Genomic DNA, 12,463 nt, shown 5'->3' on the forward strand with positions numbered 1-12,463 from the left:
ACTGAGGACCTGGGTTTGGTTTCCAGAACCCACATGGTAGCTTACAACTGTCTGTAACTCCAGGTCTTGGGGTTTCACCAAGCCTTTCTGACCTCCACTGGCACTGCAAGCACATGATACATGGACAGACATACAGGTAAAAATCTTATGCACAAAATAAAATAAAACTCAGAGTGGGAAACTGAAGTGCTTCATGAGTTAATGCCAATGCAGAAGGTGGCCTTTCTAATTTTCTTAGAATTGTAGACTCCATGGATCCTAATGGAGGAATGAGGAAGCTCTGGGTCTCTCAATTTTCCTCTTTTCTTATAAGTTACCTTCCTCTCAACTTTAGGTGCATAGGGATATCTGGCCTTTTTGCCCTCCTTAAGGATGTTAATTGGATTTTATGGAAAACGCTGAGGGCCCAGCACAGACTGAAACATTAGTGGAGGCCGGAAAGCAAACAGCATCAAACAAATGTGAAATATTACCTTACAGGCTTTCTTGGATGCTGAGATGGAAACGTGTGCCCAGGCCCAGTAGCGTTTTTATTTTTTTACCTAGGCACATGGCGACACAGTTTTTAGGTGAGGCCCCATGTGGCCCCGTCAATGCAATGTGTGCTGGGGCAACCTGTGTCATTGACAAGGAGGAGCTTATAAGAGCTCCTTCTTGTGAGTACTTCTGCGATCTCTGCCTTTCTTCCTCATCAACTAGAACCAAGAGAACTGAAACAAACAGCACCACACAATTGGGAAGAGCTGTCTTGAAGTGGATGTGCCTGGGTCTGTGAATGATTGAACAAGCAGAGTGTCCTCAGAATCTTCCACCGGACTGGGTGATGAACAGGAAGTGAGCTTCCTGTGTTAAGCCACTGTGGTTTGCAGGTTATTTGTTAAACATGTGGTGATGTTTTGAAGAATAATGTCCTTTGATGCAATTTTCTGTCATTTAGATTATCAGATGTATTAATTCCTAAATTACATAACAAGAAACTACATAAAGATACACATTTTCTTGTTTACTAGTGGTTGATCCATCTCATGTAAGTCAGAACCTTCAGGACAGGGGATATGCTACATTTGAAGGATATGTAAGAATTTCCTGACTAGGGAAAAAGGGTTGTGATAAGTGGTACTGTGCTGCAGTTTATCAACTCTATAAGTTGATAGATCAAAGCCAAAGATGAAAATCAAACAGAATCAGAAACAACAATAACAAAATGATGATTGTGAATCTACTTAGTGAAATCAGGTCCCTGCATGTCTATCTTCAAACCTTAGCTAGCATGGTTTTGGTGCATTCTCGTGTCATTTAGGTATAACTTCAATTATTTAATCCAAACTTATTTTCTTAGTCTCTTAGGTCACCACACTTAATTTATTAAAAATTTAAATTTGTTGTGTGCATATGATGATATGTATGTGCTGGGAGAAAGTCTATGTGCTGTGATGCACACATGGAAGTACATCTCTGTGGAGTTGATTTTCTCCTTACACCTTTGTATAGGTTCTGGATATTGAAAAAAAAAATTATTAGGTTAGAGTGGCTAGTAGTTTGATCTGTGAGCCTTCTTTCTGATCCTCAAATTCCTTTTTATTTCACATTCTTGATCTAAATCCCAAAAGTATGTGTAATATTTAGGGATTTCAAGAGAAATGAAAGCAACAGGGCGCATGAGTATGCATGCACTTGTATATAGAGTTGTGAATTGCTTAACAGTGGGGCTACCTCTGAGAAATGTGCTATTCAGTGATTCCATCATGATCAGAGATCTTATTGAATACTCTACACAGATCCACATTATCTACACATGCCTAGGCTAGATTTTGATCGGGTAGAGATACTGTTTACATGGTTGCTTGGTGATAGAAACTACACACAGAGGATTCTCTACACAAATTAAACCATGCCCATTATCTATTGCAGGTTGAGAATATCATGGGTTTAAAATGTAGGTCATGCTCCAGACTTAGCCACATGAACTTCTGTGAGTATCAGTTGTTTGCTCTAGCGGACCAATACTACAAGAGAGTACAGTACTGCATATTGCTATCCTTGAAAAAGATATCAGCTGAAGATCAGAAAATACAGTGTTTCCTGAGTGTGTATCACATCAAAGGCTGGAAGGCAAGCAGCAGGCGTTCTTTGAGGCATTCCTTAGGATCTACAACTAGCTGCCTAAGACTTGCACAAAGATAGACCATAATTGCCTCTGCTGATAAACTTGGCAGCACGTCACTGCTATAGGTGAGATCAGATTTTTTCCATATGTGAGGCAATACTTCCTTATCAGTCTTGGAGAGTCAGGGAGTAGACTGATGGTGCCACAGGAGAAGATAAAGTTGGAAGAAAAGAATCAAAGGTAAGGAGTAAGGTATGTCATGGTGAGACATAAATTGGCTAGTAAGTAGAAGAGAAATACAGTTCAGTGGAGGTGCAAGGAAATAAAAAATCAACTCCTACAAAGAAATACTATCTTCTCTACTCTATCTTGTTGTCTGGACAGTGAACCAATTCTTGTTTCTTTTTTTAAGGTTTTTTTTTTTTTAAGTTTTTCTCATTCTAAAATACAATAAGTATTACTTCCCATGTGATTCATAAAATATTTGGTATCAGAAACTATGCTTTATATTAGTTGAATATCTTCATGTAACAATATTAATCACTATAAATATTCAGTGGGTGTTCTAGGCTCGATCTCTTTGCTCTGAGTAAACTGTCAAACTTTATTTAGTTGGGCAGCAGGTATGTAAATATAATAAAAATGTGTTCTTATAGAATGTTAAAGATAGTTAAATCTCAGAACAGAAAAAAAATTATGTAGAGAAGGAAAATATGTGAGAAGAAATGCTGTTTCTAATTATTTTCTCCGAGAGGCATGCACAGAAGATTGCTCAGATGTGAGCTTCATGCACCTGAGCTGTTGGATATTTGGTCCACAAGCTGCTGAGTGAGAGTCTTTTTGGGACACATTCTTGGTCATATGATGACTAATGTGCTTAAAGTTGCACACAACTGGTTAGGCGTTTCACAGACCAATTTACGGAACTCAAAGTCAAACCCAAGGTCAGGGAGCTTTTTTAGTATGACTATGAAGAGCTCAAAAGATGAGCTGCAGGCAGGAGTGGGCTTGAAGCACCTGTGTATTTTTTAAATATTCATGCCTCTGTTGATAACTTCATCTTAAGTCAGGCTTTTGTTTCTGATTTTCTTTAAAGTCAAAAGATAAACAAGTCCCTATAAAACCTTCTCTCTCGTCGGTTATCAATTTGACTATGTAACCGATCAGTTGTAGCTCCCTGGATTGTCTGGACTGGAGAATGCAGGTTCTCTCTTCATCCCACTGAGATGGGAAATTGAGAACACAGAGAGAAGATAAGACACTTGACTTCCCAATGAGCCCCATTCACTGTCTCAGTCTCTGTGGATTAGAAAAATGGACATGTTCCCTGCAGAGGTACCCACATGGGGTGATTGGGTCTCTTTGATCCTAGTACATTCAAAGATAAATTTCTTTTGGGACTTAGTGTCTAGCAAGGCTGTGGTTTTCTCAATAAGAAAACTTCTTCTCTCTTTTATATTGTAGGTATTCTCTCCTGTGTATATCTGGGCTGCTGAGAGTTAAGCTGCAAGTTGCTTTTGACAACATCTTACTTTATCATCCTTATTTTCCTGACTTATCATTTAAAAATATTTTTGAAGTTTATGTATTTCAGAAAGCATAGTGAAACCCTTCTGAGAATGAGGTTTGATATATGCAATCAATATGAATAAATAATGTATGAAATAATATTTGAATGGCTTTGTCCTTGTTCACTGAGTGAAGCAATCTATCTTTTTCTACATCCCTTTAACTCTTTAGATTGCAATAGTTCAGTAAGAGCTTAAGTAGCTGGTGGATAGAGCTGATGTGGAATTTCTCTCTGTATGCTGTGAATATATTTTATTACCATTGGTTAATAAAGAAATTACTTTGGGCCTATGGCAAGGTAGAATAGAGCAAAGCAGGAATTCCAAGCAGAGACAGAGAAGAAAAGAAGGCAGAGTCAGGGAGATGCCATGTAGCTGCTGAAGGAAAATGACGCCTGCCCTGGAACCTTAGTTGTAAACAAGCCTCGTGGTAAAATACAAAATAATAGGAATGGGTTAATTTAAGATGTAAGAATTAGTTAATAAAATTTTTGAGGTAATAGGCCAAGCAGTGCTGTAATTAATATAGTTTCTGTGTTATTAACTGGGTATGGGTAGCAGGGAAATGAACAAGCAGCCTCCGTCTACATACAGCCAAATCTCACCATGGTAAAAATCTAATGGAGACATTTTTTATAAAAAATTTTCAGGTTAATGTCACACATGAGACAGACATTATCATTCTTTCTTTCATTTTTTCTTTCTTTTTTATTTTTTTTGTTGTTTTTTCAAGATAGGCCTTCTCTAAGTAACAGCCCTAGCTATCCTGGAACTAGCTCTAGTATGTTGCGGGAGGTCCTTCCGCTCATCCAGCCAATAGCCGCTGAGATACCAGCCCATTGGGGCGTGGTCTCTTTCCCTTTAAAAAAGCAGCTACTTCCCTCCTTGCTCTCTTTACTTCCTGCTCCGGTTCCGGCGACTAGGCTTCTTCCTAATTGCGCAGAGGGCTGTTGTTTGGGACGGTGATCTGTAAGTTTTTTCCCCTTTAAATAAATACCACCCTATTAATCATAATTCCAAACTGGTGTGGGATTGTTTATGACTTACGCCTTCACTAGTAGACCAGGCTGGCCTCAAACTCACAGAGATCCACTTGCCTCTGCCTCACGAGTGCTGGTATTAAAGGTGTGCAGCACTACTGCTTTGCTACAAATGGACGTTTTTGTGGTTCTTGATATTCAATGACTTTTTCCAAAAACGCTTCAACAATTATTGCTACCACCAACTGTGAACTGAGCAATATTACCAGAATCCCCCATCTTTGCCAGAGCCAGGATTTGTTGTGCTACTTTTGTCTATATTAATAAGAGTTAGTCATTTATAAAGTTGGTTTCTTGAGGGAGATACCATGAATTTTGGGAGACATCATAGATTCTGAGGGAGTTCCAGAGTTTGACAAACTGACTTTTCTTGAAAGGAAGAATTATGACAGTTTTCTGGAATAAGTCCTTAGCAATGCTTTATTTACACTGTATGTAATGCTATATTTAAATGTGGAGATCTGATTGACTGAAAAATATGATCAGGGTTTAAGGATTTAAAAAAGTGGATCCTAGTAAGAAAGACTGATTGTCCTGTTCCAGCGAGAAGACATGAAGGCTGAGGTGTAATGAATAATGAAGTCATAAGTAAAACACTTGCTAGTCATTTGTTGGGTGAATTAATGAAGTTAATAATCAATTAATTTTTTGCCACCAAAGATGGAAAAACTATTTTAGGGGATGGGAAGATGACTCAAGGAGCTGAGTTTGAATTTCTATATCCCATGTTAAAAAACAAAAACAAAACTAAACAAACAAATAAACAAAAAAAAACAAAAAGAAAAAAAATTGAAAATAAAAGTAAAGGCTATTTAAAAAAATGAGCAATACAAAGTAAAGAAGTTGTTTCCTACTTTTTAAGTTATATATATGAGTTTTTTTTCTGTTTTACTAACAATTAACAAACAAATTACAACAGTTTTACATAAGAGAGTTGCCAGAGAAATCTACGTAAGTTTAAAGAAGGATGATTAAGGAGATCCTAGACCCGTGAGCTACTTTTATCACAATTATAAATCACTAAGAAAATGGTTTAGATTGTCCAATTATGTGAAGATGAGGAAAGACTAAGATGTAGATGCACATAGTGGGGTCCCCATTCCTAAACATGGCAGCCAGTCATCACTGTGGATTTCAGTCCATAACTTAGAAAATACCATTAAAAAGATGTGTCTCTCCCAGGCATTGTCTCAAATTTTTTCATTCTATCCCTGACTCAGGGATTATCTTACTCTCTCTTACTTGTAAATAATCCTGTAACTTTTGGACACTAGAGGTCCATTATATACAAATTTGATTTTATTTTTATCTATAGTGCTCTATATTCCAGAAGAAACTCAATGAATCTGGGTTGTCCTTGTTCAGAGAAAGAAAGAAAGCTGATCAGAACTATATGTGTCAGAAGAATGGGGAGTTCAAATCCACCAGTCCCTTGACTTTATGATCTTTTTAATTGTGGAATTGTTTAACTCCCAGAATGAATTGTTAGGTGACAGAACTGGGCTTGGTTTTCCCACTTGTAGTAGCCAATCCAATTTGAGGGGCAAGGTGTTTTGAGGTATATAAGTTTTCTCCAAATTCTGAGATCCCCAAGACCATCTCTGACTATCTATCTGCATCTGACCTGGGTGGGCCCTCAGCAATTTCTTTGACTTCGTGAAGTCAAGGGTTATTGAAGGATTAAAAAATAAGGATGACTGGAGGGCCTAGCATATCATCTTGTACAACATCCAAGATGTCCCTGAACTCCAGTGATAAACCCTCAGTTGGTTGACACTCAGCAGCCTTCAAATAAAGATCCACAGGACCAATGGCCCCATCTTGAAACACAGAGGACAGAGGGCAGAAGGCTCCTCAGAGATGCTCATGGGAACTGGTTGTTCGAGGGTATTGCTTCATATTTCTCACAGTATTTGAAGAGAACCTGAATTGTATACTGATCAGTGTGGGCGGTGTCTGGTCACTAGAAGAGACTGATTGGAGCAAATAACATCCTCTACCAAGGCTCAGCACATTTGGTTGGGATGAGTGGTATAGTCCTGTTGTGTAGCCACATCTATGGTCAGTATTCTGCTCCAGCTGCTAGTAATAAAGCTTCTACTCCAGTATTATTGGTCATCATATCAAAGACACTTTAACTGCTTATAGTTCCTCTCAGCCAGCCAAGATAAGGTTACCTCCAGCTTCCCGATTTATGGTGGTTTGAATAAGAATGGCCCGCATAGGCTCATATATTTAAATGCTTAGTCACCGTAAGCTGTTTGAGAAGATTAGAAAAATTAGGAATTTTGCCTTTTTAGAGGAAACATGTTGTTGTGGGTGGGCTTTGAGGTTTCACAATCCTATGCCAGGCATAGTCTCTCTTTCTCTGTCTGCTGTTTGTATACAGGGGTAAATTCTCAGCTCTGTGCCTTCCTACTTGCTGCTATGCTCTCTTAAATAACTGATCATAATTCTCTGAAACTGTAAGCCAGTCCCCAATTAAATGCTTTCTTTTGTAAGAGTTGCCTTGGTCATGATGTCTCTTCACAGCAAAAGGTCATTGACTACCCCACTTTGTTTTAATGGAACAAATAGAGCTTCTACTCTTGTCCCATGTTCAGAGGCTACAAATGGATAGCTTCTCACGGATGCCTAAAAAGAGCTACTTCTTCAGCTGTGTTGATGCCAGTGTTTTAGGGAATCTTTTTGATCACTGCATATGCTATCAGCTTCACTGTTGGGGTCACCTCACCATGTCTGATTCAGAGTAATAGATTCCTGGTCCTTATAACTCTAGCTGTTTTCATTCAGAATTTGGTTGCTACACTATGATTGTTTCCTGGAGTTAGCCAGGCCACATCTGTCTTAACACATGCATTCAATCAGCATAAGAATGCCTCATTTGCACATAAAGAGTTAAGGCACACCTACAATCATGCTCAGCACAAAAGGATACCCAGTCTTTCTTCTCTGTTTTTGGTGCAGCACTGGGGCATCTTTTACCATTATTCATGGGTAGAATAAAAGGTGTATTCTTGTCTTCAAGAATATGCTTGGTGTAAAACTCCTGCCCCTGCAGATGTAGGTGAGAGTGTGCCTAATGAGCAAACAACCAAATAATGAGCCAGTAAGATTTGGGAACTAAGGTGAGACTCTCCCAATTTGTTGGTAAGAAGTGAATCCAAATCTTGTTCATACAAAAACTTCTGCCACCGTATTCCAATGGTGCTTTCATACTGTATTTTTTCATCACATGCACATGTGTGTGTGTGTGTTTGTGTGTACATGTGTACACATACATGAGTACAGGTGTCCTCAGAAGGTAGAAGCAGACATCTGAAGCTGGAGTTACAGGTGGTTGTGAGTCATCTAATCAGGGTTCTGGAATCTGGATTCAGGTCTTCTTCATGAGCAGTGTGTTGTAATCCTTGAGCCTACTCTCCAGCATTAAAAATTGTTTTTCAAAGCTATTTCTTTTTACCTTCATGTCATTACTCATTATTAAGAAACACAAATACTTTCATGTTTTTATCTTTACTTTGACATACAAAAATTTTATCTGGAAAGACTAATTCTGTTTAGTTGAAAATAAAGAGAAACAAGCTAGAGGCAAGCAGAGGCATGATTCCTTTAGGAGAAGGCTTACTGACTCAGAGTTAGCAGCAAAAACGGTACAGCTCCTTTCAGAGGCAGCTTCCTGATTTGTGCTGGTGCTGTTATGAAGCACTTAAATGGAATCTGTAAGCAGGGTGTTACAAATTGCTTAATGATAACATAGACCTGCTGTGTCGCTGGAGCTGGGGTAGTGAGCATGGCTGCAGAGGCAGTGAACATACCTCTGCAATCTTGGACTGGGTAGAACAAACAGGCAGGTCCATGGATTTGGTCCTAGCCACTCTCACTTAGCATGTTAAAAAAAAAGGTGCTCCTGGTCAGAAAATGATTACAGATATGCAATAAAGACAGATTCAGATGACAAAGACATTAAATGGGTCACAATGTTGGATAAATGTACATGGGAGATGATGTGGGATACCCTTCTAATTATGTGTTGCTTTTTTTTTTTTTTTTTTTTGGTTTTTCGAGACAGGGTTTCTCTGTGGTTTTGGAGCCTTTCCTGGAACTAGGTCTTGTAGACCAGGCTGGTCTCGAACTCACAGAGATCCGCCTGCCTCTGCCTCCCAAGTGCTGGGATTAAAGGCGTGTTATGTGTTGCTTTTATTGGTTGATGAATAAAGCTGTTTGGGTCAATGGCTTAGCAGAGTAAAGTCAGGTGGAAAATCTGAACTGAGATATATAGAGAGAGTAGGCAGAGTCAGGGAGATGCCATGTAGCTGCTGAAGGAGACAGATACTAGAATCCTACCTGTAGGCAACAGTCTTGTGGTGATACACAAATTAATAGAAATGGGTTACTTTAAGATGTAATAGCCAGCTAGGTATATACCTGAGTTATTGGCCAAACAGTGTTATAATTAATATAGTTTCTGTGTGATTATTAGGGTCTGGGTAACTGAGAAACCAAAAAAAAAAGCAGTCTTTCCGTTTTCTGGTATCTTCTTCAATTTCTTTCTTCAAAGACTTAAAGTTCTTGTTGAACAGGCCTCTCACTTGTTTGGTTAGTGTTACCCCAAGATATTTTATATTATTTGTTGCTATTGTGAGGGTGATAGTTTTCTGATTTTTTTCTCAGTTTCTTTATTATTTGTATATAGGAGGGCTACTGATTTTTTTGAGCTGATATATCTTATATCCTGCCACATTACAGAAGGTATTTATCAGTTGTGGGAGTTCCCTGGTAGAGTTGTAGGGGTCACTTATGTATGCTATCATATCATCTTCAAATAGAAGAGTTTGACTTTTTCCTTTCCAATTTGTATCTGCTTGATCTTCTTTTGCTGTCTTATTGCTCTAGTTAGAACTTCAGGAACTGTGTTGAATAAGTATGGGGAAACTGGACAGTCTTGTCTTGTTCTTGATTTTAGTGGAATTGCTTTTGAGTTTCTCTCCACTTCACTTAACTTTTGCTATTGGCTTGATGTATATTACTTTTATTACATTTAAATACATTCCTCATATCCCTGATCTTTCCAAGACCTTAATCATGAAGGGGTATTGAATTTGTCAAATGCTTTTTCAGCATCTAATGGGAAGATCATATTATTTGTTTCTTTCAGCTTATTTATAGGGTAGATTGCATGGATAGATTTTCACATGTTTAACCATCCCAGCATCTCGTCAATGAAGCTGACTTGATCATGGTGGATGATTTTTTTGATGCATTCTTGGATTTGGTTTGCCAGTATTTTATTGAATACTTTTTATCAATGTTCATGAGGGAGATTGGTCTGTAATTCTCTTTCTTGGTTGAGTCTTTGTGTGATTTCAGTATTAGGGTAACTGTAGCTTCATAAAAAAAAGAGTTTGGCAGATATTCCTTCTGTTTCTATTAGGTGGAACAATTTGAGGAGTATTAACTTTTCTTTGAAGTTCTAGTAGAATTATGCATTGAAACCATCTTACCTTCAACTTTTTTGGTTGAGAGGCTTGTGATGACTGCTTCTATTTCCTTGCAAGTTTAGTTTTCCCTGGTTACCTCTATTCTGTTCTGTGCAGGCCCAAGACAGTGTTTTTATTAACCCATGGTATTTACAGAGGAGAACAACACCTCCCCTTTTCTGTTTAAATAAAAAAGAAAGTTTTAACTTTAACACAGAAAATTTACATATAACAAAACAGGTATTAAGGAAAATTACTGTTATAATATTTATATCTACGTTATCTTTTTATTATAACTAAGGAAAACTATAATTATAACTATCTGTTCTTTAACTCCATCACAGATCGCAGAAGGGTATAATATTACCTAAGCAAACAGGAAGTGAAATATAAGCAACTTCCAAAACTCCAGAATTGACATAGACATCTTGCTGCCAAGACAGTTTTCTGTAACATTACAGGCCCCCATTGTTAGCCATGGTATCTAGGAGACTTTTCCATGAAGGCAAGAAATTTAAAGATCTGTTTTGCTTTGTAGTGGCAAAGTCCATTAGTTGTTTTTTTTTTTTTTTTTTTTTTTTGGTGTGTGTGTGTGTCCTGCAGAATGTCTCACAGACTCTTTTATGAAGCAGAAATGCCAAAGAATCATCTTTCCTTTAGGCAAGTTCAGCAGTCATTTTTGTGTAGGTCCGTTTAGTTAATACAGCATAACATCAAACAGTCCAGGCAAGAATAGTTTTGTTGCCCAAAGGGAAAACAAACCCCATAAGAAGCCTCTTTGATACCCATCTTCCTCTTGAAGTTATTGGAGCAGATGTGTCTTATTGTCATGAAAAGATATGTTATTAAAATATTTTAAATACCATATTTTGAAGGTCTCTGAAAGATTTGAAGAATACTTATCTAACTGAAATATATCTCTCTATATATAGAAAACCTAACTAATATGACTACAAGCTTGACTATTATAGATGACTCTCTATTAACCTATATTTTTAATTATATTTTATATTTTTAAATGAGCTGCACACACAATACCTTAATCAAGAGAAGAAATATACATATAACAAAATTGACCTTAATATTTTAATAATAGACCAAGATCCATACCAATCCAAAATATTTATCTCTATATCATATCCCTTTTTAAATATAAACAAATATTTGTAAACAACCTTTAGGAATTATTGGGGGTCCTGATAATCTTATGTGGACCTAAAGAAACTTTAGAATTATGCTCAAGTTCTGACCGGAATATTTTATGAGGCTAGATCATCTCAACTAGCAGTCTTGAGGCTATTCTGGATGTAGAACTCAGACATCTAGTCCATCTGTTCCTACTGGAGATTTCTAAGGGGGTCTTCCTTGGTCAAACCTGATTTTTCTTTTTTTTTATTTATACAAACAGAATTTATTTTCAACATTTTTAATCTACAGTTCATTGAATTTGTGAATTTAAAATCCATGGTTGCAGAGAATCAGTTGTTTTATATATAAACATATATATACATACAATAGTGACATATATATATAAACATACATATATATGTCGACTCATTTACTACTCATTGAAATGTAGTGAATCACAACCATGAATTTCATAAGTGTAAAAATAAGCATTATTTGCTTGGATTTTATGATAACCTGGAGAGAGGTTCATGAAGCTTAAGAATATAGCCTACCATCAGAGGCCACTCAGATGGGACCTGGGCATTTGGACTTAGAGCATGCATAGCTCACTTCACAAAGCTCCAGTCACTGTTTATTTCCATACCCATCCTAGTCTTACCAGCCGAGAGGCTCAGTGGCCTCTTTTAATTCTTTTTTTCCTAATTCTACATCCCTAGAATATGGCACTGTTGTGAGAAATCAGGCAATCTTCATGTGTCTTCCTGCCTCTGCTCCACTAGCCAGTGTTCCTAAGTGATAGCTACAGCAGCCACAGCTTTGTTTCTCTCCTGTGACTGGGATGATGTTAGGATGAACATACACCACCTTCATTTACACAGGCACAGCTTGCTCACAGCCATTTCCTGGGTCACACACATGGCAATGCCCAGTGTTTCTGAAAACACAGAAGGCAGCGTCATTTACTCTTTTGGTGACACAAAGAACTCAGTGGTGCACATGATAATATTGGTCAAAAGTAGGAAACACTTTGGAATAAGAAGGTAAGAGGGAAGGGAGCCTGACAATATGAATAATCACAATGTATAACTATCTCTGTTATTTCATTAATTAATTAAATTTTCTTGTCACACATACTCA

The 12,463-nt window shown here is 37.6% G+C and overlaps 1 pseudogene; it reads right to left on the reverse strand.

Annotated features, from left to right (window-relative positions):
- Positions 1–7,339: 7,339 nt before the first annotated feature.
- LOC130865837 (KAT8 regulatory NSL complex subunit 2-like) lies at positions 7,340–7,893 on the reverse strand (annotated as a pseudogene).
- Between the last annotated feature and the right edge of the window lie 4,570 nt (positions 7,894–12,463).

Source organism: Chionomys nivalis, chromosome 24 (genome assembly GCF_950005125.1).
Source record: "Chionomys nivalis chromosome 24, mChiNiv1.1, whole genome shotgun sequence".
NCBI lineage: Eukaryota > Metazoa > Chordata > Mammalia > Rodentia > Cricetidae > Chionomys > Chionomys nivalis.